The following is a 24,624-nucleotide window of genomic DNA, read 5'->3' as shown; positions in this document are numbered from 1 at the left end:
TTCAATACTTCCTGTAGAGCTGGTTTGGTGTTTGCAAATTCTTTCAGTTTTTGTTTGTCCTGGAAGCTTTTACTCTCTCCTTCTATTTTCAATGATAGCCTAGCTGGATATAGTATTCTTGGCTGCATGTTTTTCTCGTTTAGTGCTCTGAAAATATCATGCCAGCTCTTTCTGGCCTGCCAGGTCTCTGTGGATAAGTCAGCTGCCAATCTAATATTTTTACCATTGTATGTTACAGACTTCTTTTCCCGAGCTGCTTTCAGGATTTTCTCTTTGTCACTGAGACTTGTAAATTTTACTATTAGGTGACGGGGTGTGGGCCTATTCTTATTGATTTTGAGGGGCGTTCTCTGAACCTCCTGAATTTTGATGCTCGTTCCCTTTGCCATATTGGGGAAATTCTCCCCAATAATTCTCTCCAGTATACCTTCTGCTCCCCTCTCTCTTCTTCTTCTGGAATCCCAATTATTCTAATGTTGTTTCGTCTTATGGTGTCACTTATCTCTCGAATTCTCCCCTCGTGGTCCAGTAGCTGTTTGTCCCTCTTTTGCTCAGCTTCTTTATTCTCTGTCATTTAATCTTCTATCTCACTAATTCTTTCTTCTGCCTCATTTATCCTAGCAGTGAGAGCCTCCATTTTTGATTGCACCTCATTAATAGCTTTTTTGATTTCAACTTGGTTAGATTTTAGTTCTTTTATTTCTCCAGAAAGGGCTTTTATATCTCTCGAGAGGGTTTCTCTAATATCTTCCATGCCTTTTTCAAGCCCGGCTAGAACTTTGAGAATTTTCATTCTGAACTCTAGATCTGACATATTACCAATGTCTGTATTGATTAGGTCCCTAGCCTTTGGTACTGCCTCTTGTTCTTTTTTTTGTGTTGAATTTTTCTGTCTTGTCATTTTCTCGAGATAAGAGTATATGAAGGAGCAAGTAAAATACTAAAAGGGTGGCAACAACCCCAGGACAATATGCTTTAACCAAATTAGAAGAGATCCCAAATCGTGGGGGGGGAGAAAGGGGATAAAAAGAGGTTCAAAAAGGAAGAAAGAAAATAAAAGAAAAAAGAAAAGAAAAGAAAAGAATTTTTAAAAAAGAAAACAAATAAAGAAAAATATAAAAAAGAAAAAATATATATATTAAACTAGTTAGAAAACGTTAAAAAATAAAAAGGTAAAAGTTAAAAAAAAATTTACCAGAAGGCGAGAAAACAAAACAAAAAATGAAAAAGAAAAAAATTAAATTAACTGCAAGACTAAAAAAAATCACAGGGAAAAAGCCATGAGTTCCGTGCTTTGCTTTCTCCTCCTCTGGAATTCTGCTGCTCTCCTTGGTATTGAAACTGCACTCCTTGGTAGGTGAACTTGGTCTAGGCTGGATTTCTTGTTGATCTTCTGGGGGAGGGGCCTGTTGTAGTGATTCTCAAGTGTCTTTGCCCCAGGTGGAATTGCACCGCCCTTACCAGGGGCCGGGCTGAGTAATCTGCTCGGGTTTGCTTTCAGGAGCTTTTGTTCCCTGAGCGCTTTCCGTAGAGTTCCGGAGGACGGGAATACAAATGGCGGCCTCCTGGTCTCCGGCCCAGAGGAGCCGAGAGCCCAGGGCCCCACTCCTCAGTGCACCCTCAGAGAACAGCGCCAGTTACTCCCGTCTGCCTGACCTCCGGCCGCGCTCCGAGCTCACCGAGCCTGTGACTGGTTCAAGGTAACACTGAGCTGTGAGCTTACTGTCAGCTCTGTCTCTGTAGCCGGCTTTCCCGTTCCAATACCCGCAAGCTCTGTGACACTCAGACACCCCCAATCCTTCTGTGACCCTGCGGGACCTGAGGCCACACTGACCCCGCATGGGCTTCGCCCCGGTTTAGCCTCTGGAGCGATGTCCCTCAGCGGAACAGACTTCTAAAAGTCCTGATTTTGTGCGCGGTTGCTCCGCCGCTTGCCGGGAGCCGGCCCCCCCCCCCCCCCCCCGGGTCTATCTTCCCGTCGCTTGGGTTTCACTTCTCCGCCGGTCCTACCTTTCAGAAAGTGGTTGTTTTTCTGTTTCCAGATTTGCTGTTCTTCTTCTCTTCGATCTGCCGATGGATTTTCAGGTGTTTGCAATCTTTAGATAAGCTATCTAGCTGATCTCCGGCTAGCTGAAGTAGTCTCAGCCTGCTACTTCTCCGCCATCTTGACTCCTCCCCCTCTTTTATGGTTTCTAACTTTCATTCAGATTTGCTGGAAATTTGACTCTATTATCTTCAATTATTAGCTAAAAGTTTTTTTACCGACTAATACTTTGGCAGTTTTTAGTCTCGTGATTTTGTTTGTTTACACCTTTAAAAGACTGTTCTAACTCCCTATACCAGGTTTAAAAACTAAATCTGGTGTAAGAAGGACCACTAACTTGAAAAGATGTACAATCTCAAGTAACCACAGGAATGTATAACAAATGAGTGGTTTTGACCCACCAGACAGCAAACTTAAATGATGTATCATACGATGTGTTGTTGAAAGTGAAGGGAAGTGTGTGGTTTTACACACTGCTAGAAGGAGTGTAAATCTACACAGTTTCCTGGAAAGGAAACATGACAGTATTTTGATACAAAAAAATGTGAGTTCCCTTGGACCTGGAGATGTGCACAACAGTAAAGATGTCTATTCTAGCATTGTTTGAGACTATGTAAAATTGGAAAGTAAATGGCGAAAACAGCACAGGTAATAACATTAGGAGAAGAGGGGGAGTGGGGACATCTGATCACTTCTGTATTGTTGCACATTTTACATTGAGGATCTGACCATGATCTCTAAAGTAATTTAAAAAGGGAAGGCCCCCCTCCCCTGAGTGAATGAATGAATAAACAAACAAACAAACAAACAAATAAATTAAAAGGGAAGGCCACATGGAGTTTTTTTTTCCAAGAGAAATCCAGGTCTACTACTTTTCAAAATAGGACTGAAACCAGCCTATTGTCAAAACCCCAAAAGTTCAGGCAGCAGGTGGGTAATTTAGTCATGGAGCTGGCTGTTTAGTTATTTGGATAATTGAATTCAAGCCATCATGGATAATGTAATCCAGTTTAATTTGCAAAAATGTCAGGCCTGGAGACAGATCAGAAGGAAAACATTTGGTGATGGCAGAAACGTCAGTGGAGAGACTTGCTTTGTGTTATGAGCTATCTGTAAGATCTGACTGTTTCCCAGTATAAGGGCCTAGACTGAAAAGATTTGATTAAAAACCTTGGCAATCTGGTGTGTGTCATTAATGTTAGTGTTACATAATGCATTTTCCTAATATATTTATGAAATGTTTGATTTAGTGGTCCATTTGCCCCTTGTCAAAAGCATCAGGGAATTCCTTCATATTCAATTTGTTTACTTGAATAATAATTTGATTTGGGTTTTCCCATTTGGCAAGTTTATTCTGATCTCAGGAACATCTATAACAAGACCACATGGTTGATTCCTATTGTTCTGGAAATTTTGGTCTTCATTTCAAATGTCACATGCAGTGAACCACCCATCATTTTCCAGGCAAAACATCTGCTTGTTGGCTTTGAAAAAAGGACAGTAAATAAAAATGACATTTCCCCCATATATTCCTTGGATCTACAGTCAAACGCCTTTCAAACACTTTCCCTGCTCTTGGTTAGTCTCTGTTGTGCCCATTGCTTGTGCCTAGAAGGTTTGGGCATGGTGGGTATGCATGACTGACACTTATTTGCTCCACATCTGCTGGAAGAAAAGTCATTACCAAAAAGGGCTGTAGGAAGAGTCCTAGCCAACATGGAAGGAGAGGAGACATTGTGAATAGATGTGCTGGATAGGACTCAAATTTAGTCTGTTTCAGAGAGAATGATGGATGTCTGTGTTCTGGATACACAGAATGAAACACTGGAACACGTTGGGATGCAAGCAACCCTGCCTGGGGATCCTTTCCATGTGCAATCACCCCTGTGCCTTGTGGGCAAGATTGCAGACCAGTAGTGCTTACTGGCTCAGTGTCAGAGGGGTGGGATCTGGAAGGACAGCAGTGTCTTCTAGGATTTTGAACTCATATCAGAATCTCCTGGGAGACTCAGAAATACATGGAGAGATTTGCTGAAGTCTTAATACACACCAATGATTATCCCGATCTTGTGCTACCCATCTGTACTCACTTGCATACTGGCGCTGCTCAGTTGCACTTGGCCTTCACCACGTACTGTATACTTGTACTCTCTATTGAAACGATCCCTTTTCAATGGTTTGTTCTGCAACACACAAATATGGCAGAATAGGGATGTATGTGGTAGGAACCTTGCCGTGATTGTAACCTATGACTCCTCTCTGATCTAGCAGAATCTGGCCTCTGGAGTTCTCATTTGGTGTCCTCAAGGTCATTTCCTTATTCAGTAGTATTTATGGGTTATTTTCTAGAGATCATAGAAAGAAGACCAAGAAAAACAAAACAAAATAAAATAAAATAATAAATAAAATAGTAAATAAATAATATAAATATGAATATAAAATATATAATATACAATATATAAATATATAAATATAAATAAATAAAATAAAATAATAAATAAAAATTTAAAAATGAAAACAAAAACAAAAACAAAAAACAAATAAAAACAGAAGAAATGATGACCTTTCATACAGAAGTGTAACTACGTTGGAGAAAGTCACCAGAGCCTAGGCTCCTGTTGCCAATAGTTATGAGTTATAACTTTAGACCTGAGATAGGTTTCTAAAAGTGAATTAGTGAAGGAGTATTACTCTCACCAATTCCAAACCACGAGAATAGAAACCCAGGGGGGTCTTTAAATTTCTCCAGGGAGAGTTCTTAATCTAGTACCTCTTTCTCCACCTGTGTCCTCCGTCAAATGTGTTTTCCACAATGCATTGTTTTTATTTTATGTGCCTTCCTTTCAACATATGTTGGAACCTTGATAGTCATAGAACATCTATCTTCACAGATGGGGTCTCTGCATGTGTGAGGACACCCTGGAGGGTCATTAAGCTATGCAGGGACAGAACCTAGACTTCCCATATCCAATATCAGCTGGGCTATAGCTTGGGCTCTTTGAAAATCACAGGTTGATGGTGATGTCCTCAGGGACCTAAGTTCCTTACCTTAAGTCTTTGCCAAAGTACTTACTATTACTCCATAAGGCAGAAAAAATACTACTTCTTTTCAGGAAACACAGCCTCAGACTAGCCCCTAATTATCCAAATACTTTTTTTAAAGATTTTATTTATTTATCAGAGAGAGAGAGGGGGAGAGAGCGAGCACAGGCAGACAGAATGGCAAGCAGAGGCAGAGGGAGAAGCAGGCTCCCTGCCGAGCAAGGAGCCCGATGTGGGACTTGATCCCAGGACCTTGGGATCATGACCTGAGCTGAAGGCAGCTGCTTAACCAACTGAGCCACCCACCTAATTATCCAAATATTTAATCGATCTTGGCCTCAGTTTTCCTAACCTAGAAGACTCTATCTTACACCCTGATTTTCTGTGCATGATGCTTAAATGAGATCCAAGATACAAGTCTCCAAACCTCTCACCTTGGGCCATGCCAGCCACTGATTCAAATGTACGGGGTCTTCTTATAAGTGGTAAAGGGACCCTAATCATTCACCCCATGGGACCGTGTTTAATGCTAAGCACACTGATGACGTTGTGAAATGTCATTACATTGTATGATATTACAATGCTGTAATATCATAATGATCTAAATATAACATTTTTAAGGAAATAAGGATGTCAGAGCCACAGACTCTGCCCTTCAGGGGCTCACAGTCAATGATACAGAGGGTCTACCAGATGGATTCTTCCTTAGAAGAATCTAAGCTGCACTTTGGAATCACCCAAGACTTTTTCATACTTCTGAGAACCAGGCCACCCTCTAGATCAATTAAATTGGGATCTTTGGAATGAGACCTGGGCAACTGCTTTTATAACTCCATGGGGGATTCCCATGTGGAGGCAAGGCTGAGAGCCACTGATCTGGTTGCATTGCTTCTCCAAATGTGCTCCTTGGATTGGCAGCACTGGTGTCCCCTGGGAGCTTTCTGAAATACAAAAGCTTGGCTCTACCCAAGGTCTACTAAGTCAGGATCTGCATTTTTAACAAGATCCACATATAGTTCTTATTGTCCCTTTGGACAATCTAGTAATAAGGCTTCTAAGAACAGGAATAATAGAGGAATCCATATCTTTTATCTCTCTCTCTCTCTCTCTCTTTTTTTTTTTTAGATTTTATTTATTTGACAGAGAGAGGGAGGGAGGGAGAGAGAAACACAAGCAGGGGGAGTGGGAGAGGGAAAAGCAGACACCTTGCTTAGCAGGGAGCTTGATGCGGGACTTGACCTCAGGGCCCTGGAACCATGGCCTAGGCTGGACACAGACACCTAACCAACTGAGCCATCCACACATTTCCATATTTTTAGTCTTAATGTGAAAATTAGATTAGAGTGAAAATAAGTCCCATATTATCACATACCTTTTAATGTGTTTAAAAAATGCTACTTAAATACTTAAAATTAAAAATTACATTTGGACTCTAGAGGAGCCTGCTTAGTAATTTTGCAGGAAAAATGATTCAAAATTGTAGCCAAAACAATATTTGCCATAGACGACAAGCACTGGGTTTTGGTTGGCTTAGTGATGCTCTTGAAAGCCTCTCACACAAATATATAGGACACAAGGTATGAAAAATTATTTTGTGATTTTTAGGGGTACTAATTTGTATCCCTCCGGGGGAGACATTACTTTTTCAAGGGAGAGGTTGAATATAAAAGGGTGATTGAAAAACAATGAATGGAGGCTTCGCCACTTGTAGAAACACAAATGCAAACAGAGAGGTGAACTGTATTTTCAAAGCAAAGGAAAATATTCACACTGTCAGTGGGTGGAATTTACATAAATCTTGATCAAATATGTATTCTCTATCCTAAGTTTAAGACTTGGGCACAGCACACCGCTTTTTTAGATGGAGTGTTGGTTCTTTAAAATAGCAGAAAAGAGAGGTCAGTAGCTGCTGAGAATGAGCACACACGCAAAAATAAACATTCAGACACGGGGAGGTCTAGGCTGAAGAGAGAAATTGCCTTCTGTGAGACCTCATTTGCTGGCTACCATGCTGGGTGTTCCAAATACAGAGGGCGGCAAGCAGATTGAGCCTTCGAAAGTGAGCTCCTTGCCTGAAAAGTGGAAGTGGACATGAAACCAGATTTCTTTCTTCTTCCTCTGTAATTCCAAGTCACTGGGAAGGTCTTGAGGACCTCAGTGAACAGTATGGCCTTTTCCTTGAGCCCCAGAATCTACCTTGCCAATTTTCCATGCCTTTTAAAACATCAGGGTGGTATTTAAACCATTCTCTTCCCTTCTTCTCCTTTCTTTTCTCTTAACTTCTTTGCTGCCCCTTGTTTTTTCTGGGGTTTTGACAGTCTTCTTTTAGCAATCAGCGTCAGAAAAGCTATTTCCTGGTTACATTGTTCCCAGATTTCATTAATCCTTTGGTGAGTATTTAAGTATGCTTTTCCTATTGGAAATTTCTGTCTACTTGCCTGGCAGCAGGAGAGATGATGTTTCCAAGATTCTTTCTGGCAATTCTGACATGGTTATAGCAATGTAAGATCCAGTGTCCCAATGTGTATCTACTTAGTACTAAGTAGTACTAAGTAGTACATTTATTGTCCCAGTGCTGTGACATGAGATTCAGGTTTTCTTTTTTCCTTTCTTTTTTTTTTTTTTTTCAGACACTCCCTGCCTCTAGTGTCCTTGGCTAAAAGTCAAAGGCAGCTTGTTCAACAGGATATCAGGATCTTAGGTTAAACGCCTTAAGCTGGTCTGGATATACTAAGCTTAACTCACATCTCTGGGCAGCTCTATTTTTCACGTCTTCGAGGACAATCAGCTACCCTCAATGCCCATGACTCAGTAGGATTCCATGCTATTGGCTTGTAGCGATCTCCCATTGTAGGTTCTCTCTCTCTTCCTAGAATTCTTCCTAGAATTCAACTCCTGTCTTTCTGTCCTCAATACTCTGAAGGCACACATTGGTTACAGATTAGCTGCAGTGCCCATGGACCTGTTCATTTTAATTGAATTAGTGCCCAACATTTAAAGATCAGAAGATTTCACAGAAAAGTCATATTTTTTTGTTTTTTCATTGAAACCCAAGCAAGACAAAAGAGAAGATCTAGTGACCTGGGGTAACCTGGAAGGAATGCCTGGAGAGCGTCTAATCTGTTCCCAAAGTTGATCCACCCCCCTTCTTCCTGCGCTCGGTCCATCCTTTGTACCTTGAACTAAAAATGGATAATTCCGGGACACCTGGGTGGCTCAGTCAGTTAAGCTGCTGCCTTCGGCTCAGGTCATGATCCCAGGGTCCTGAGATCGAGTCCCGCATCGGCGTCCTTCCTCAGTAGGGAGCCTGCTTCTCTCTCTGCCTCTGCCTGCTTGTGCGTGTGCGCTCACTCTCTTTCTCTCTCTCTCTCTCTGACAAATAAATACAATCTTTAAAAATAAAATAAAATAAAATAAAATAAAATGGATAATTCCATCCCATCTTTCTCCTTTCTTCTCAAGTGTGTTCAATCTTTTGTTTAATTCATTAAATTTTTTTTTCCATTATCATAGTTATCATTTTGAGAAACTGTATTGGGTTCTTTTTCAAATTCTTGACTGTTTTGACCATTCTTTATAGTATGAGATTCTTTTTTTAAAATGTGTTTTCATACTTTTAATTCCTTAAAGCTTATGAAAAATAGTTATATTACCCTGTGAGCCTCAGGACTCTAATATCTGAAGACGTTGTGATTCTGTGTGTGCCCTGATTTGTCCCTCAGCTTTGTGGCAGCTTGACCTGTGTGATTTCTCTGGGGCTCTGGTTGAAGTTGACTTTCTCCCTAAAGGATTTATATCTGTTCCTGACTACCACCTGGCACACCCCCAATCTGAGATCACGTTAAGGTTTCTTGTGGTTTCTTGAACCACAAATGTATTCCTGACACTGAGGAGTCCCAGCTGGATGTGGTGGATAGCATAGGGGTCACCTCCACTAAGCTACACTGACTCCTGCTTGTCTCCTGAGCTACTGACTCTCTGACAAGGCTTTGGCACCTGTTCCCTGACTACAAATGACGTTCTGTGATCGTGGATCGGTGACTCATTTCAGAATAAAATGTAGCAGTTTGTCGGTATTGTTGAGTAACAATATTTGGATTTATGATTTGTCCCTGATTTTTGTGGAATCTGGGGAGGCAGTTTGGGTTTCAATGGTTAAGACTGGTCATGTAGCTAGAATTTATCTATTAGAGACCCCCACCACGAGCATTTCCTTGTACCAAGGCACCCCCGCGCCTCACCCACCTGGCCTCCCATCCATAAGTGCACAAGTACACACAAGCACACATACCAGTTCCTATTACCACCCGGAGACAAGATTCTCCCAGGAGACCCAGGCATGGAAGGACAAAAAAGCTGAGGCCTGCAGTCTCCTGACCCCTTCCCATGCATGTCCTTCTACTGCTGCTGGTGTGCTGAATCTTTTGTCAGCTGTTTTGTGAGTTTAAACTGAATCTTGTGAGTTTTTCCAGCAGTGAAGCACCTGAGGGGATTTATATGTAATAAACACACTGGAGGCTCCTTCTGGAGTCCCCACCTTGTTCAGGCTCTTTCACTGTCTTCCCAGAGCTCTGAGGAGCTGAAGAAGGGAAATCTCAATGTCTTTCATGGTTTGCTGCAAATACACTGGGCTCCTCCCTTCACTCTGCTTTTCAATTCCTCTGAGGATTCCTTACTTCCTATCCAGGTCACAGATGTGTTTTATCCACATTTTTTTTTTCTTTTCTTTCTTTTTGTTTGAGAAAGAGAGTGCACAAGCAGGAGGGAGGGGCAGTGGGAGAGGGAGAAGCAGGCTTCCCACTGAGCAGGGAGCCAAACTCGAGACTTAATCCTAGGACCCCAGGATCATGACCTGAGCTGAAGGCAGACTCTTAACCAACTGAGCCACCCAAGTGCCCCAGAATTGCTTTCACAAGAGGGACCTTATTCAGTGCATCTAATCTTCTAAACTGCCAGAAACAAAAATCTCCAAGTCTATGTGTGTGATACACACACGCGAGGGATATGTATGTGCCTACATCTCTACATCTCCATACACACACACATTTTCATATGTGCCTAGACAGCCCAGCCTTGACACTTTGCTGTGCTAGAGGTGTTGTCCTCTCTTTCCCTCCATTTTGCCTCTTTGCTCTGTGTCAATCAATCGCCTGCTGCCTGCAGACCACCCTGAGTCTTACTGCCCATTTTGTAGATAAAGTTTCCCAAAAACTCAGCCACATCCAGTTGTTTCTGGCTTGTCAGAGTGGGCTCTAATGGATGATTAGGAATCCACAAAGACCTTCTGGTCCACAAAGCCTAAAATATTGGCTATGTGTCTCTTTATTGAAGGAAAGAAGGCCTCCGAAGTGCCTCATTGTTGCATTCTGCGTCTCATCGTTTGATGTCTGCTATTATTTGAAATTACATGGTGTTTCAAATCGGAGCATGTTCTGCCTACTGTGAAAAGTTCACGAAGCATCTTCAGGGGAATGATGCTGTGGGGTATCTTGTATTGGATGTCAACATATCCACATCGTGGGTAGGTGTATATGAAAGGTTCACAGTGACATTTGACAGCGCTCTATCAGGAATTCATGAAGAACAGGAGATTTTCTGATTCTGGAGAATGGAATTGCTGACCAGCCCCAGACTGTACCTGGGCCTCTGACATCAAGAAGTAAGGAATTTGGGGTGTCTGGGTGGCTTAGTCAGTTGTGCATCTGCCCTTAGCTCAGGTCATGATCTTAGGGTCCTGGGATCCAGCCCTACATTGAGCTCCCTCCTTATTGGGGAGTCTGCTTCTTCCTCTGTCCTTTCCACCTGCTCCTGCTCTCTCTCTCTCTCTCGCTCTCTCAAATACATAAATAGAATCTTTGAAAAAAAAAAAAAATGAAGAAGCAAGGAATTAGAACCACCGGGTCAAGGAGCTAATGGAGAAACCTATAGAGATAAATCTGACTCCAGGGTCTTACTGCAACCCAAGTAACGGTGAAGTCCAGCAGAGGCCGGGCTTCCAGGCCAGGTGGAGAAGAATTCGGCTGAGTGCAGCCACTGCTTCTGTTCCAAGGGGACCACCGGGCAGGGAGCCCTGGCTAGAAATCACCTCACCTTGAGGACCGGGGGATTGGGGCTGAAGACCCTCTCAGGCACACTGTGCTGCTCTTTTATCTGCTGTGCCCCTGAAACCAGGGATCTGTTTGGAGAGTTTGGGGGTCAAATGAGGTTAATCCAATGCCTCTCTGAGGACCTGGGCTGAGCAAAATATCTAGGAAAGCTCAGAGTCTGGAGTTTCAGAGTCATGCTCCAGGTAAGGGGTTAGGAGACTGTGTTTCCAAAGGTTCGGATTAGTGAATGAGGCCGCACCCCAGGACTGAGCCAGCATTGGCTGAGCAGTAGCCATTTCATTGATTGGTCCAGTCTGTCGGAAGGAGGCTCACGTTGCTTTTTTCTGAAGCTGTGTCATCTCAGTCACCTACATCCATGGGCTCACATACCTGGAGCTGCCTGACCCGGGGCCGTACATGGCACATACAGGTAACTTGTAAGTGACTTTCTCATGCTGGCCGTGACCGCTCTACCCTCCGGGGAGGCACTTCACAGGCGGTGCTGAACCTGGCCCAGCACTCTCTCCTGCCTTCTTTCCCAGGGGTGTTCCTGCCACCACCTGATTTTCCATCACCTGTGCACAAGAGCTGCCTCCTGCTTCTCACAGATTCCATCTTGGGGTCTTGGCATTTGTCACTGGTGTCCTCCGTCTCTAAAGAGGCCTGCTTGGTTTCTTGTCCTGCCATTCCCCATGCATCCTTGGCTCATTTCCCCAGCCAGCTCCCTCCTCGTGCCGCCACCAGTGCTGTTCTCTCCAGGGTAGTCCCAGTTCCTCGTGGTGGCCTGCAAGCTTCCTCACAGTCAGCCCTCACCTGGACCTTCCTTTCCAGGATCACACTCCTCCCTGCCTTCTAGCCCATCCCAGTGGTTTATTCACATCCTGATGTTCGGGTAGGCAAGCATGTTCTCCTCCCTCTGTACCTGGCTGTGGCCACCATCCCCACACTGGGCTGTCCCACACAGGGTTGTTCTACACCAAATATCCCATTCTGGATGTCCCAGGCTCAACTGTCCTACACTGGGATGTCCCCTACTGGACTGTGTCACACCAAGCTGTCTCACATTGGACTGTCCCAAACTGGAATGTCCCACACTGGGTTTTCTCACACTGGGCTGCCCCACTCTGGAATGTCTTACAGTGGGCTGCCCCATACTGAAATGTCCCACACCAAGCTTTATCACATTGGACTGTCCCACACTGGGACTGTCCCACATTGGACTGTGTCACACCAAGCTGTCCCACACTGGACTTTGTCACACCAAGTGGTCCCACACTGGAATGTTCCATACTGGGCTGTCCCACACTGGAATGTTTGACACTGGATTGTCTCACACTGGAATGTTCCACACTGGACTATGTCACACTGGGCTGTCCCACACTGGGCTGTCCGACACTGGACTGTGTCACACTAAGCTGCCCCACACTGGAATTCCCCACACCAAGCTGTCCCACGCTGGAATGTCCCACACCGCTCTCACTGGGCTGTTCCTCACTGCACTGCCCCACCCCCGGTGGTCCCTCACTGGACTGTACCCACTGTACCCGCACTTGACTGTACCACTCTGGGCTCAGGTGTCCGGCAGTCTCATTTGTTTGGTCTTCCTTAGACCCTGTGCTGGAACGTAAGCTCCCTTTGGGCAGGAGTCTTGGTTTTATTCATAAATTAATTCCCTTAACACAGAGAAGCACTTAGTCCAGAGAGGATGCTCAATAAATATTTGCAGGAAGAAGGAATTTGAAAGGGTTTTTCTTTGTAATCCATTACAGTCCCTAACAACCTTTCCTACCAGTAAGTTTTCCCTCTGTTCAAATTAAATCCCTCTGCTACAAAGCCAGCATTTCCTTGTCTGGGTTTCTGATGTAGCTGGCAAACCAATTAGGCGCCCATTGCCATTAAGAACAGTAACCTGGATTCAAAGGATTCACTGAGTCTTTGCTGAAGATTTTTTCTCATCTACTCTGAGTAATCTCCATGTCTTGAATATTTCTTCAGAAACTTTTTTACTATTTTCACAGACTAATCTGAAAAAGGCCCACATTAGACAGGTGGTTTTTGATGTTTACAAAATAGTACAAGGTTTGGGCTCTTCTCTTTTAAAACCTACAAGGTTCTGGAAAGCAGCTTGAAAGCAAAGGCTGAGGGAGCTCAAGTAGGCTCATGGTGTGCTTTAGGCTGGGAGGGTCTATGATCCTAAATGCTAGTGGTTTTGAGTGTGTTTCTAATGAGAATCATCAGGGAATAAAGTGGCTTCACCCCCCCCCCCCCCATGTGGTGGAAAGCTCTTTGTCGGCAAATTCAGCCTGTACGGCTTGTCCTCTTAGTGCTGGCTCAAGACCAGGATTCTGTCCCCGAGAGAGGCTTGTCCTCATAAATGTTGAAACTAGGCAAGAGAAGGCAACACCCCATCCCCTTTCTCTACCCTGCCCATCCTCCTGGAAAGTGCCCACAAATGGGAACAGGTCAGGGCGGAGAGAAGGTGTGAGGGCTAGCATTTTACTGTGGAGCAAAACGTCTTCCAAAAAGCAGTGTCCAAGACTCAAGATGCTTCAAGAACTGGAGCCCTGAGATGCTTTGTTGGAGCTTGTTGAGAATCTCAGGGGGCGTTGGTATGGAAAGGGTGCCAGAACTCGATTGTGCTATTTACCTGTGGTGGCAATGAAGGGATGTCAGGATGGCCAAAACTCTACTGGACTTCTCCAGTAGATGGTCTCTTTCACTCTTGCTCTGTCTTCTGGATTCCACTTCCATACTAAGCCTGGATAATCTTTCTAAAGAATAATCTTTCTAAAGCCCAACCAAGACGTGTCTCTGCTTCAATACCCCTCGTGATGCCCAGACTTCAGTTCGTGCTCTATGGTGCTTTATGACCTGTCTGGTCTCTCCCTCCCTGGCTTCCCTTCTGCCCTCAGCCTACTGCAGACATGGGCTGCCAGGGGCTTCAGAGTCTGCAAACTCCTGCTTCTCCTGCCCAGCCCCTCTCCTCACCTTCCTCACTGTTTCTCATGTCCCATGTCCTTCTCCTATTTTTCCTTACTGGACTAAACTCTATCCATCCTTTCAAACAACACTTATGGTTCTCTAATTTTCTGTGCTTCTAACTTCTCAGCATTATTAAGAAGTGTTTGTTCTTTTATAAGCATTTACTGTTTGCCTGCTACATGCCAGGTGTTAGAAATAGAGCCAAGGCAAGGACTCAGACTTCGCCCTTAAGGAGCACGCAGACTGGATTCCCAAGTGTCCTGCTCCTAGTTCATGAGCTGCAAGGAGTGAGAAAATCGACAGACCATCCCTTGTATACAGGAAGCACTTAATCATTACGAGCTGAATTTTGTTTAAAAGTTAGAAATGAAATACGAGCTTTTTGAGTCATAGGAATACACCATCACTCATATATCAAAGCGTGATATTCCCTTTATGGTGAACATAAATGCCAGTGTGATTACATGTATTTACTAGTGTAATGTGCTGTTTTGCCAGCATCTCAGGTCTAGTAGGAACAAAAATGGAAGTTTTCTCCAGGATGAACATTTCGCCATGCCCTGCAGAAAACCTTCCCATTCTGGGCTCAGAGAGAACACTGAAAGTTTGGAATTTATGTTTGGCATTGTCCTAATGGTATGCTGTGGTTGCTATGGAAATGGTGGTATTGTTTATTATTGAATGAAGAGCAAAAATGAGTCCAATAAGATAAATCTATAATATTGATAATCGAACAATCTTGGAACGTGGTGATTTTGTTTTTTCTTCTGCATTTGTCAGAAGCAGATTGAAAAAAAACCTTCCAATTAGTGGAAGGCCACACTGCATTTGTGTATCTGCTGGCCCCGTGAGGTAATTCATTTCTGATAATAAAAAGGAGCATTACCTAATTCAAACTTTTATTATGCTGGTGGATCGGGCAACCATAAAATGCACCTCGGCAAATAATTTATTGACCATATGATAATGAGGGAACATGCCTAAGCTGCTGGAAAGTCCTCCTCAGTCCACGGAAAACGATACGGAGAATTGATCACTCTCAGTGTGTATGTGCTAAAACGGGAAATGATCCGCTCAGCAGTCTGTGTGTTCCCCTCCATAGCTAACAGAAACTTTGTTGCACTTATACTCAGTGGGGGATCAAATATCAATTTTAAAAAATTTCTGTCAACAGTCATTTGTCAAGCTCAGTAAGAAGAGTGATAAAAACTGAAGAGATTCAGCGTTGCTAAAATGGCACCAGTGGCTCTCAGAAAACTAGGGGGATGCTCGCTGACCTCACATAAGGCTGCCGAAAAGATTTGAGGACCAAATAAAATGGTTGGATTTGAATGGCACGGCCCAGCTCTGCAGAAAAGCAACTCATTTGGTTTTGGCTTTAATCTTTGGAGAGAAATGCTCTGTATCCAGTGATAAAGATGCAAAGCCTATTCTGATCTTTTCAATAGCCCCATTTGGGGCAGGCCTTCCCAATTTAAGGGGCCAATTTCTCCAAGTAGAACAAGAGGGTGGATGAGGTTCTGTTGTTGCACAACTTGGTGGCTTTATACATCAACTATTTTATTGTTCACTATTCTGTAAGTGAGGAATTCGGGGAGGGCGTGTACTCATCTCTGCTCCAGGTGTTGCCAGGTGGGCCGGTATCTTGACTGGGGATGGAGGAGCCAAGATGGCCCCACTCACACATCTGGGCTTTTGGTAATAACTATCAGCTAGGGTGCCTTGGTTCTCTTCCCTGCGTCCTTTCTCCTTCTCCAGGGTTTCTTACTCCCCATGGCCTTAGTCTGTGAGGATACTGGACATCATTACTTGGCAAAAGGACAAAAAATGAAGATGCCATGCCTCTTCACAACTAGCTTGAGAGGTCCCACAAGTTCCCTTCTGCCACATTCTTTTGGTCAGTGCAAGTCACAGGGTCAGTTGAGGCTCAGGGAAGGGGACTAGACCCCTTTTTGGAAGAGAGAGCAGCACATTCACACTGCAAAGAGCATGAGGAGTGGAGTGAGGGGGAGTGGTTTTCTGTGGTGATCTTAGGAGACAATCTGCCATGGGTGGGGAGACTATAATCACTTTTGAATGTTCAGTCAACCTTGGAAGTCATTGTTGTGCCCTTTTATCTCTGAGCCCTGAAGTTAGAGAAACTGAGCCCAAGCAAGTTGCCTGTTCTCCAGCAACCCCACTGTCCAAAATTTGGTTGTCACATATGCTATGGACACCAGAATAAGCCAATATGCTAGCAAGGTGTTTCAATGGAACAGTTAAGGTCCTCACTGATCATCTGGCTTCCACACTCATCTGTCTGGTCTAAAGGTATCTCTCAAAGAGACACTTGATTAAAACCAAATTAAAGGGCACCTGGGTGGCTCAGTGGGTTAAAGCCTCTGCCTTCAGCTCAGGTCATGATCTCAGGGTCCTGGGATCGAGCCCTGCATTGGGCTCTCTGCTCAGTGGGGAGCCTGCTTCCTTCTCTCTCTCTCTGCCTGCCTCTCTGCCTACTTGTGATCTCTGTCAAATAAATAAATAAATAAAATCTTTAAAAAAAATTTACAGTATTGAAGCCAGACAATAACGGAGCTGAATGAAATCAGTGTCTTAATATCTTCCAGAAAAACTCGAGGGAGCTGTCTTGCTGGATGGTTAATACTGAGGCATTGTTTCATCCCCTTAGGTTGGACAAACCCATTTCAATTTTTAAAATACCTTATACATTATTATTAGTTTCCATCAGGCAAACTGTTTATTTTAGCTCTGCTATCATTTCCCAGTATCACTTCCTCTTATTGTCAATGAATGACCCTGGGAGATCTTCCATGGTTCCCTACCAAAAGCTAGCTGAATCCAGGAGTTACCCCCATCCCTAGAAGGGGGGGATGATCAACTTTCCAAAGGACAAGGGACACTGCGAAATCCTAATACTAGAATTGAATACTTGTGCATCATTGAATTCCTTTGCCTATGAGTCCCAGGCAGCAGCAGGTAATGTCTTTAGGTATTTTCCAGTCCTTGCCAGACAAGAATACTGGTCTGTTCTTACTGGTAAGATAATCAGCTCTTTCTCTCAACCAAGACTGCTATGGAAAACAGTATACACTGGGGTACCTGCAAATTTGTGGGAATATTTTGACTTTTTTAGGGCTGTTTATTTTCATGACCAACCCGATGCATACACTCATATGTTCAAACAACAACAGTACTCAATAGATGCCACAGATCTTGACCTCTGGGCCAAGGAGTGAATATGTGACCTAGCTAAGTAGAGGGCATTATCCCCCAGCAAGAGTAATTCCAAGGAGAAGTTATGTGACTAAAGTGGAGCAGATCAGTCTTGACACTGGAAAAAAGAAGCTCTGACTTACTGTGTGGTTGCTGGTGGGTCATTCACCAGCCTTACAGAGAAGGTCCTGTGTCAACAGTGGGAGACAACAAGGACAATACACAAAAAGGAAAGAGACAAGCAGAGATGAGAGATGGCAGAGAAAAAGTTGGTGTCAGGACTGAGACCCCAGCTGTCATCCTGTAGATCCTGGGTCATGAAGGTCTTTCAGTTCTGTGAGCCATTTAGCAACTTTCCTTGCTACAAAAGCCAATACCTTCCTTTTGTGCTTATCAACCTTTCACCATATAGAATTGCTATGTTTCAAAGAACACAGTTGACTCCTGGGTTTTTATTTCCACTCCATAAGGTAGCACATGATGGCTGCATAATATTGTGATTATCCTTTGTAATAATATTGCCATAGAGAAATATAAAGATTTTGTAGGCTAAGTAGATTATTATCTCATTAAAGTTAAAACATATATAAATAAATTATATGTAATGCAACTATCTCCTGGCTTGATATCTCCTGCTGCTGATTGCATTTTAGCCGCATTGATATTTCCCATCCCACGTGTCCTTCTACAGTGTGACCTTGACACTTAATCTATCAAGATGGGTGGTCCATGTTTCCTTCCTTTGGAGCTGGGCAACCTAGTGTCTCATTAGTAATGAACAGAAAGTGGCAGAAGTGAGGCAGTATGACTTCTGAGGCTGTCATCATAGCAATGCTGTTCTTACCTTATTAGTTGGGACAATTTTTTTTTTTTTTTTTTTTTTTTTGAGCACTGACCCACCAGGGAGTAAGACTGAATACCCTGAGGCCACCACACTGTGAGGAGGCGCAGGTCAATGGAGAGACCATGTGTGGGTCCTGGAGCTGATAGTTCAAGAGAAGATCCCAGACGGAAATCAGTATCAATTACCAGACACATGGATGAAGACCCATTGGGGTGAGGTCAAGCTCCATCCAGTCAGACTCAGCATATTATTTCTGGGAGGTCTGGAAAGGGTCTCTTGCATGTACTCACAAACTGGTCGCTGCCTGCTGTCTCTGCTGTGGTCACAGGTCCATCCTTGTCCCTGTCTTTCTCCTCGTGTTTGTGATGCTGCCTGAGATTTCCTATCCTCACCTTTGCCCTCCCTCCTCTCTCATTTCAAAGTCCTTGTTGAAGAAGAATGATTCTAAAGCTGCCAGTACTTGGTAATTCCAAGGCTGGTGAAGCTTCAGTGTTGGGGCATGAAGAGACCCGTGTCCCTAATTTTTGGTCACATTTTGTCACCTGGGCTCCAGAACAGCTCAGGGTGACACAAAGCCCTCCCTTAGCAGTTTCACGCCAGCCCTAGTCACCATGACTTCTTCAATAGCTCTTAAAGAGCACTTACTGTGGGGCACAGGGCTATTCTAACCACTTCAAGAATATTAACTTACTTAAACTTCACAACAGCTCCATGAGTTTTGTTTTGTTTTCACAGGTGAAGATACTGAGTGGGAGTAATTTTCCCAGGCTCACTCAGCCTATAGTCAGAGAGCCAGGGTTTAAATCCAGGTGGTCCAATTGAAAGTCCATGCTTTTTAATAAAAAAAATTTATTTATTTGAGAGAGAGAGAGAGTGCACACCTGAGTGATGGGAGGGACAGAGGAAGAGGGAAAGAGAGAATCTCAAGCAGACTCCCTGCTGAGTGCAGAGCGTGATGTGGGGCTTGATCCCATAACCCTGAGATCATGACCTGAGCCAAAGCAGAGAGTCACTTAGCCACCTGAGCCACCCAGGTGGCCCCAAAGCCCATGCTTTTAACTGTGGTCTCTTACGGGTTCTTAGTGGCTCTCATCCAGTCAGTGTGACCAGGGAGAGAACAGAGGCCATGCTATCTCCTCCACCTTCCTTGTCTTTCTTAGGCCTCCTTCCAGGTTACCTTGCTGGTTGATCAATGTGTGTGTGTTGTGCGTGTGTGAGTGAGCGAGCGTGTGCACGTGGACATGTGCATGCCTGTGCACCCATGTTTTTCTCTACTGTGTCTACTCGAAAGCCGATCGTGACTCGCCTGAGTCTGGATGAATGTGAGAGCAGCCGGTGTTTGTTATAAGAGATGAACAAGCCCTAACCCAGCCAACCTTAAAGGCATCTGGGTTTTTAAGAGCTTTCCAGGCTCTTTGATGAAACCTATCAGGCCAGACTAATGATGCTGCTGTTTGCCATTCATTCTCATCGGGTTTAATGAAGATAAAGGGGCTCTCTTTATGTGTCCAGTTGGGCTTAACAAATTAACCAGGCTGCCAAAAGGGTACATGCGAACAGAATATTTGTCCTCATAATGTTCATTAGGAGAGAGAAAGTTAACTAACCTTTTTTGCTGTGTTTCTTTTCCCAGGGCCCAGGGAAAGCTGCAAAGCTGAAACATCATCTCTAATCTTATTTCCGATGGGCCTTTCCCTAACTTCTCCTTTTATGGTCTTTCCACAGATGTTATATTGAATCAGTATCATTATGTGTTTAAAAAAATATTATGCTCTGTGTCTCAGAGCTAACTACCCAGAACTAAATATTCTGGCCCTTTTCAGAAGATGACAAGCGATTAGAGATTTGGAAAGGGTGACGGGATTGTTTGTTTGCTCCTTGGTCCTCTCAGCAGCAACTTGTGAACGAAACAAAAACAGCAGTTCTCAGATTTTTGCTATAGGTTCATGGTATGACGATGAACAATTCTCTAAGCCAGACTGCAAAAATGGCCCCCAATTCTGCCCTTTCCTGAATGCACGCCTCTTTGCAATGTGAATTTTGTCCCTCTTCTCATTAAGGGGGGAGCCTGAACTTTGCTCCTTGAAGCTGGGCTCAGACATGGGCTTTGTTTTGTTCCATGAGGCATTAGTAGAGGCTTGCAGGGAACTCGTGCTCTGGGGTTTGCTCTCTCTGGCTGCTCCTGGAATCTGGAGACCCTGTGTTACCTGGCCTAAGGTAGCAGGTGAGCCAAGTATATCCGACTCAAGTAAACCAAGTCCCTGTTGAGTTGGACTTTTGTAAGCTCAGACTATCAAAACTGGGAAGGGACACCTGGGTGGCTCAGTCAGTCGAGCACAGGCTGACTCTCTGTTTTCGCTCAGGTCATGATAATGGGAACAAACCCCATTCAGCAGGGAATCTGCTTGAGATTCTCTCTCTCCCTCTCTCTCTCTCCTCTTCACCTTCTCTAAAATAAATAAATGTCTTAAAAAAAAAAAACCAAACCCTGGGGATTATTCCATTTTGAAAAATCAGTTATACAACACGTAACCATATTCATGAATATCTAGCAGACTGAATAAAAGTAATTTAATAAAATTGACCACAGTGTTATCATTTTTTTAAAAGATTTTATTTATTTATTTGACAGAGAGAGACAGAGAGAGTGAATACAAACAGCAGGAGCAGGAGAAGGAGAAACAGGCTCCCCACTGAGCAGGGAGCCCAGTGCAGTACTCGATCCCAGAACCCCAGGATCACGACCTGAGCCGAAGACAGACACTTGACAGACTGAGACACCCAAGCACCCCTGTCATTTGCGTTCTTTTCCCCAACTAGCTGCCTCCATCAGTGTCCGGATACAACAAGTTAGTTACAAAACAAAGCACAAGGTAATATTACTCAGCCATCAGGAAGGAAGAATACCCAGTATTTGTATCAACATGGACAGAGCTGGAGGAGATTATGCTAAGTGAAACAAGTCAAGCAGAGAAAGACAATTATCATGTGGTTTCACTTATCTGTGGAACATAAGCAATAGCGTGGAGGACATTAGGAGAAGGAAGGGAAAAATGAAGGGAGAGAAATCAGAGGGGGAGATGAACCATGAAAGACTATGGACTCTGGAAAACAAACTTACGGTTTTAGAGGGGAAGGGGGTGGGGGAATGGGTGAGCCCAGTGATGGGTGTTAAGGAAGGCACGTTTTGCATGGAGCACTGAGTGTTGTTATACGCAAACAATGAATCATGGAACACTACATCAAAAACTAATGATGTACTATATGGGGACTGACATAACACAGTAAAAAAAATTAAAACAAAACAAAAACAAAAACAAAGCACAAAAACCCAACATGACAGGGCAAAGGTGAAGTAAGTCATCTAGGACCAGAGGGCTTTCAGCTGTTCACTCAGTACTTCTGATCTATTTAATAGGCAAGGAAATTCAGAAGTCTGGGAGAACACTAGGTTAAAAAAAAAAATTACAATTAAAAAACAAACCCACAAAGAACAAAAACATTAATCAGAATATCCTTGAATCCAACTTCCACGGGGAGGAAGTTTGCTGAGGGAGGCCATTTAGACGGAACCCACTTGCACACATCATTGTCTCACATATCATTCAGATCTTTTGTGTGGAACTGATTTAATGTCTTTAAAACTTGTAGAAACCCTGGGATTATAGGCAGTAGGGAAATATTGCTCAACTCATGCAAAAGCTCAATACAAAAGAAAAATAAAAAAAAGGAGACTTTGCTCCCCATTTGGATGGTCTAATTTGCAGCGTCTCCCGTGATGGGACACAAGGACAAAGAAAGGAAGTGGGCTGTCTGAGGAAGTCATGTGTTCTCAACCATTTCCTTCCAATCCCACCATCTTGTCCTGGTAGGACAGAAAAGCAGCTCTTCACAGTGGATTTACAAATGTGTTTCTGGATTTTGTAGCTGTCAGTATGCTTCCTAGTTACACAAGTGTTTTGATTTTTGAAATGTAGCTCATTTGCAAACTTTGTAAGTTTGGAAATTATTTCCACATAAAAATGTTTTAAAATGTTGCTCCATGGAAAATACCTTAAAATATTCATTCTAATTGGTAGTTCATTGAGAACCCCTGTAAGTACCCACTACTGAGCTGGTCACCATTGCAGATAATAATAATTAATAAACAATAACTCTGCTTCTTAGGTAAGGTTGATTCCTTTAAGAAGTTGGTATTTTTTATACTAAACCTTTTTTTTTTTTTTTTAGGTTCACAATCAGTCATAAATATTTTCCACATAGAGATTTGATCTTGGCTTTGGTGGCTTTAAGTTATCACCATATCATGAGCCAAAATGTTACTCAAGGACTTTGCTTTTTTCTTAGGAGCAGTTATAAAAAAGCATCTCCAAATAACTTCTCCTTGCCAGATCTTCAAGCCCTTGCTGCTTTCATCTCTAGGAACTGTATCCAAAGAGACTTTGCTTGGAGCTAGGTTTTTGTCCCTGTTGTTTTTTCTCTCTTCTCTGGAATTTCAAAACTTCTATGCAAGGAAGCTCAATGCCCTCTATGGGCTTTATAATGCATTAAAATTCCTCTTTCACCGTCTCACTTATTATCTGCAATTACATGGCACCGAAACAGTAGAAATTCCTCGATTTACCATGATGGGCTAATTTTGATGATTAACCAAGGAACTGTTACATTTTATGTCAATGCTCCGCTGTCATTATGGAATTAGTACTCACAGCCCTGGCTGGGGAGAATTGTAATGAGACCAAAGGGCTTGGGTGAAAATAAGGCAGGCGTGTCTTTATTTCTAAAGTAGCTGGGACTTACAGGCTCTAAACATTGATCTTAAAATCTGGCATTTGAATGACTTTTCTGGAGATTTCAAAATGAATCTTGTGTGCTTTCCAGCCTCTGGCGGATCCTGGAATGGAAACTGATGACAGAAAGCCAATTTGCACCATGCTTCATCATTGAGAACTATATTGAAGCTCATGTTGTAAGTCATAGAATAACATGGACCAGAGAAGGCCATGTCCCTTCCGAGAGAGAATTATTTAAAAGCGCGAGGCTCCAGGCAGATGGAAAAAGGGATGGAACATATGGAATTCAGCGCTGTTTTTCTTAAAGCTCCTCAGGTAGGTTGCTTCAGGGGTGTTCTTTGAATGAACTGTGTGAAGAGGGATTTAAACATCAAAGAGTGGTCAGAGAAGAAAGTCTTTTACAGTGCTTTTCTACTGAGAATGTTATGATTTTTTCTTTTTAGCTCTTGAAACCCAGTTCTCATTTTCAGTTCATGGCCAACATCCACCATTGGAGGAAAACAAAATTATGTTTCTTATTAAGATTTCTCATGACCAGCTGTGGCAGACGCTCTCCAATTTGCCGCCGCACTCCTCCCCTCAGGATTCCCCTCCCATCCCAAGATATTCTACTGGAAGGACTTGTGACTCTCAAGACATGTCAGGGGGTTAGCCTTCTGGAAACAGCTTCTGGCCAAGGACATACGCAAGCTGGAGGGTCAATGCCTCCATATTCTCACACCTCAGGTGGGACCCATCTGAGGTATGTTTCATACTGTGAGCTCCCCAGGGGATTAAGCCCCAGCTGCCCAGAGTGGAAGTCTATTCATTGCTTCATTCAGTATTGGCTTCTTGCCTTCTTGGCCTCACTTCCCTACAGCTACTTCTGAGGTGCAGTACCCAAACAAACTCATATACTCCTGTGTTAGGGTTTGCCACTAGAGGAACTCAACTAAAGACATAGCCTTTAAAAAGAGACACTTAATTGTATTTATTTATCACTCATTCACCATACTTCTACTGCAAGCCCACCATGCTTGAGGTAAAATGCTAGGAGCTGAGGAAGGAAAGAGGACAGAAGACACCATAAAGAGAGAGGGATGTGGATTCTCCGATTTCTCCAGCCTAACGATTCCTCCAGGGGCCCCAGAATGATCCCCTTGTGTCTTCCAAACAGATCATGAAAGGAGGTTGTTACACAACTTCATTGGCTTTTTTCCTCTGCCCACTGCTTCTTCTCAGTCTTGTATCTGTATCCCTATTCAGCTTTTTTTTAATTGAAGTCTAGTTGACACACCGTGCTACCTTAGTTTCATGTGTACAACATAGTGATAGAACAACTCCTTTTTAGGTTCTTGAAGATGTTTATCTTGTTTTTGAAAATGACTACAGCTTCTTTGAAATGTTTGACTGAGACAAAATATCCACACAGAAAGGTGACCTTGTAACCCAAAAAGTCTGTCCCCGGACCCCCTGCAGAAGCTCCTCCCTGTTCCCACAAGGGTAATCACTATCCTGACTTCCCCAGCGTGGTTTGCCTTTTCTTTTTTTACTTTAAATGTTCAGGTCTGTGAGGTTCAACCATAGTTCTGTACTTAACTGTGTGATAGTTCATGCTCATTACTGTGTAGTATTTGTGTG

General features: G+C 43.4%; 1 long non-coding RNA gene across 1 annotated transcript; it reads left to right on the top strand.

The window, feature by feature from the left end:
- Window positions 1–1,114: 1,114 nt before the first annotated feature.
- On the top strand, window positions 1,115–24,056 carry LOC131808169 (uncharacterized). Its single transcript, XR_009344706.1, has 5 exons — window positions 1,115–1,700; window positions 18,257–18,423; window positions 20,844–21,084; window positions 23,093–23,319; window positions 23,448–24,056. It is a non-coding gene; the product is annotated as an uncharacterized LOC131808169 (long non-coding RNA).
- Window positions 24,057–24,624: the final 568 nt, after the last annotated feature.

The sequence above is a fragment of the Mustela lutreola genome, chromosome 9 (assembly GCF_030435805.1).
Source record: "Mustela lutreola isolate mMusLut2 chromosome 9, mMusLut2.pri, whole genome shotgun sequence".
Lineage (NCBI taxonomy): Eukaryota > Metazoa > Chordata > Mammalia > Carnivora > Mustelidae > Mustela > Mustela lutreola.
The sequence above is the reverse complement of the archived record's forward strand: the minus strand, read 5'-3'. Positions and strand labels throughout refer to the sequence as shown.